The sequence below is a fragment of the Callospermophilus lateralis genome, chromosome 4, assembly GCF_048772815.1.
Source record: "Callospermophilus lateralis isolate mCalLat2 chromosome 4, mCalLat2.hap1, whole genome shotgun sequence".
NCBI classification, from domain to species: Eukaryota; Metazoa; Chordata; class Mammalia; order Rodentia; family Sciuridae; genus Callospermophilus; species Callospermophilus lateralis.
The window spans coordinates 124,850,638-124,854,685 of NC_135308.1; positions in this window are offsets into that span (position 1 = coordinate 124,850,638).

Genomic DNA, 4,048 nt, shown 5'->3' on the forward strand with positions numbered 1-4,048 from the left:
ATATATATATATATATATATATATATATATATATATATATATATAACATATATACATATCTGAGTTATATATAAACATATATGTATTCCATATATATAATATTATGGAATATACAAATACATAAATACATATATATGTTACATATATATTATATAAGAATATATTACATATACATATAGATATATGTTAGGTGTGTGTGTGTGTATTTGTGTGTGTTTGTATGTATGTGCTTAGTACACTTTGCCAGACTAAGAATGCACAAGACTGATTAGTTTGGGATATATTTATCAGTTGTTCCCACAGAACACCCCCAACCTTAAAGTTGATTGCTTGGAAATTATGGGAGACAAATGTTGGTAATATTCAATACTCCTGATATCCGTTAATCCTAGTAGATTCAACTTTTCCCTGTGTCTCCACTTCATGACAATCTTCCCTGAGCAATTAATGACCTTGCCAACTGCCAAGACAGTACCAGGGAGAGCATAATGAGTTCCCCAAATTATTTTAAGGCAAAGTTTGTAGAATAAATTATGTATTTATGCAAGTGGCCATGTTTCTCTGATCAGAGCTTGACTAGTACAGATCTTTCACAAAATAATTTTTTTTCTTCCCAGCTAATGAAACATTTTCAAGAATCACTCATTTCACTCATGATCTCCAGAATTCAAGATATCCAAAGATTCTTTCTCCTGTTTCCAGTCACAGTCTCAGGTTTGTTCTTTCTTTCACTTTTTTTTAAAATTCCCCTTTGCTGGCTCCTCCTTTCCCTGATGTTTCAAGATGCTAGAGTGTTTTCAGGCAAATTTTCTTTTTTATCTATACCACGTATGGATAGATTAACTTCTATATGATTATAATCCCACATTTACCATGTCTATTGTATCCCTTGATGTCCAAACATGTAAAACTAATCTACTTCCTTTATATTTGTATTTTTATATTCAGGCGCATTCTCTAATATAATGTGTGAAAAGTAGAACAACTAGCTTCTTCCCTTCTGCTCTGCCAAAACGCTCTGAGCCAAGTCTTCTCTATCTTAGCAAATTGCATAACTGCCCAGTTATTTAAACCACTCATCTAGGAATCTTCCTTGATCATTTTGTGGTTTTATAACTTTTGCTGTAATTGCATTAGATATGAATTCTTTTAGATGAGGATAAAGTAGGTACTCCAAAATATCACTAAAAAATCATTGCACTTACATAAAAATAGCATTAGAGTTGTTTTCGGAGAACTGTTATACATTTATAATAAAGCTCATTGATAAAATAAATTTATAATTTTATTTTCCTGTATTCTTTAGCAACCTTATGAACAGTAAATAGTTTTACTTAGTTATAAGAATTTTTGAAAAAATCTATAGGTAACACTGAACAGTATTTACCACATACCACATCACATTTTTAATCATGTTGACACACATATATACTATATGAGCATTGAAGTTGCTGACACTTTATTGATAATTTTTTGTCTCATCAATAAACTTTAAAGTTGAAATACACCTTTTGGAGAGTTAAGATAACAGATTACTGCCTTTCTCTCTCTCTCTCTCTCTCTCTCTCTCTCTCTCTCTTTCTCTCTCTCTCTCTCTCTCTCTCTCTCTCTCTCTCTCTCTGTGTGTGTGTGTGTGTGTGTGTGTGTATGAATGAGATCTGCCAAATCACTTTACTCCTCAAGATCAGTTTTCTCATCTGTAGAGAAAACAATTTCCCTAGCTAGCTCACTGACGTTTGTGAAAGCTATGAAAAACTAAGTGATGAGCAATTTCTAAACAGTAGATACTTTATTATGGCTTATTGTAATGTTGCTAAGTGGAAGCATAATCATACTTTCATTGTTAATTCTGTCTACTAACATTTTATTTTTATTAGTACTTTTGCTTCCTTGTGTGGAAAAACCTGAAATAGATTTCTGCTTACTTTCAGGTAACCTAAAACGATTTTCTGTTTCATCAGTATTTTCCATCATTCTTAGATTAGTGAAAGAACAAGACAATGATAGAAGCTTTGATGACTAGTAATTACCCAGTGGACAAAATTTCCAGTTATCTTATTCCAAGGAAACAATACAACCAAGATGACAGAGCTTGGAGTTTGAATATATAACATATAATGTAATGACATCCGTGTGAGACAGGGAGTACTAAGGATGCTTAGTGAAGACACTTCTCAGGAAAATGCCCAGCTTTTCATGACTGACAATTTATTTATTCAGATTAAATAGTAATGATCAGCTTTAACACATTCTTTCATAAGCTCATTGTTTAGCCAGGGCTTACTTCCTAATCTCAGTGTGGACTTTCCTAATTGTGGATGAATTTGTCAGCATACAACCGAATGCTATATTTGATGCTCTGATAATATTCTAAGAGTCACAATAATAACAATGTCAATGAGCTTTCCCTCAGCACCTGATGTGTGTCTAGCACTTTATATCTATTATTTAATTTCACTTTTACAAAACTCATGGAATGGATCTTTTCATTTGATTTATATGGGAATCATAAATGAGACAAATCACTCTGTAGAAAAAATAACTATAGAAATAAAGGTGAAAGTCCTAAATTTTTATATGACATGATTTCCTTAATTTAATCCACTAGCATATGCTGGACATAGATATAACAAGTATGTTTTCATTACATACATAAAATATATATTATATGCATATATACAACGTATGTGCATATATAAATCACATTTTCTAAATAAGTTATTTTAATCATAATTTTTAGAATCATTGATATTAATTATATTACATTATTTTATTATACATTCTCTAATGCAGAGAGAGAAAGAACAGAACAAGGACACCATGTTAGATTTATAAAGAAATAATGTCAAAATGGTTAATGTAATTCACCAGTTCAATAAACTGGATTACATTTCAGTAGGACGAAAGATCAACGGAAGCCTATTTATATTCATTGGCTGAAGGCTGAAATAGCAACCAGGTAATGCTCTTCCTTTCTCTAGGCTCATTATCTGTGGCTATTATATTTGTTGGGTACCATAACATCCAGATGTTTCTGGACAGCTCAGCTGATTTTTCTCCTATATACAGATTAAATAGTAATGGACAGCAGGTGAAAAAAATCAATCACCAGTCAAGGTCTGATGTCTTTTTTTTTCTGTTACTAACTTTAATTTTATATTTCTCAAAAATGTTGATAACTTCATAAAATAAGCCTTGAGATACAGGCTGCTCTGTCAAGGATGTCCATGGAACAAGGATTAAGAATGCCACACATTTCTTATTTGCATAATGTACTAATTTCATTCATCTGCAGTCCTGGTTGATATAATGCTATGCAACACTCTCTGGTTATTTCATAAGAAAAGCTAATAAAAAGGACTTTAATAGCATTATTTTCTCATTAACTTGTCTTTCTTACTTTTACAATAGTTGGTATCACTCTTCTGAAGAGAATATTGTGGATGTTTTATAGAAAATGTAAGTAATACTTACCTAGTAGAAAATTGAGTTTTAATATGTCACCTTCTATTTTGTGTAATTGAATAATAGATTAACATTTCATTTTTCTAATACAAATACTATTCATATATACACATGCACACATACATATATTAATAATACTAGACAGTTGAAACTGCATATAGTCGAAATAAAACTATTCTGTACAATGATAACATTGTACTATTGTAGCAGGTAATTAACATTATTAGATTTCTTTTGTTGGAGAAGTAATTTACAATATTATATTCTTCCTTTTAAATTTATTATTTAAAGCATAATTGTGGCCATTGTAGGTCTTGAAGATAAAGTGAAATGTATTATTGAACTTATTTTTATTGTGTGTATGTGTGTGCGAATGCACATTTAGAAAAGGCAGTATTAAGTCTGTTCTATATATCTATACCTAAACCAAAATATAGACTTGTCACAATCATCCTCATCATGACAGTAAGCACTGAATAACTGCCTGATTGCAAATGTCACTCTGGTAGCTACTGAACAGTAAGAATTGGATGTAAGTAGCTTACCCCCAGGATGTTGCAGGCTACGGCCATGTCTCTCTCTA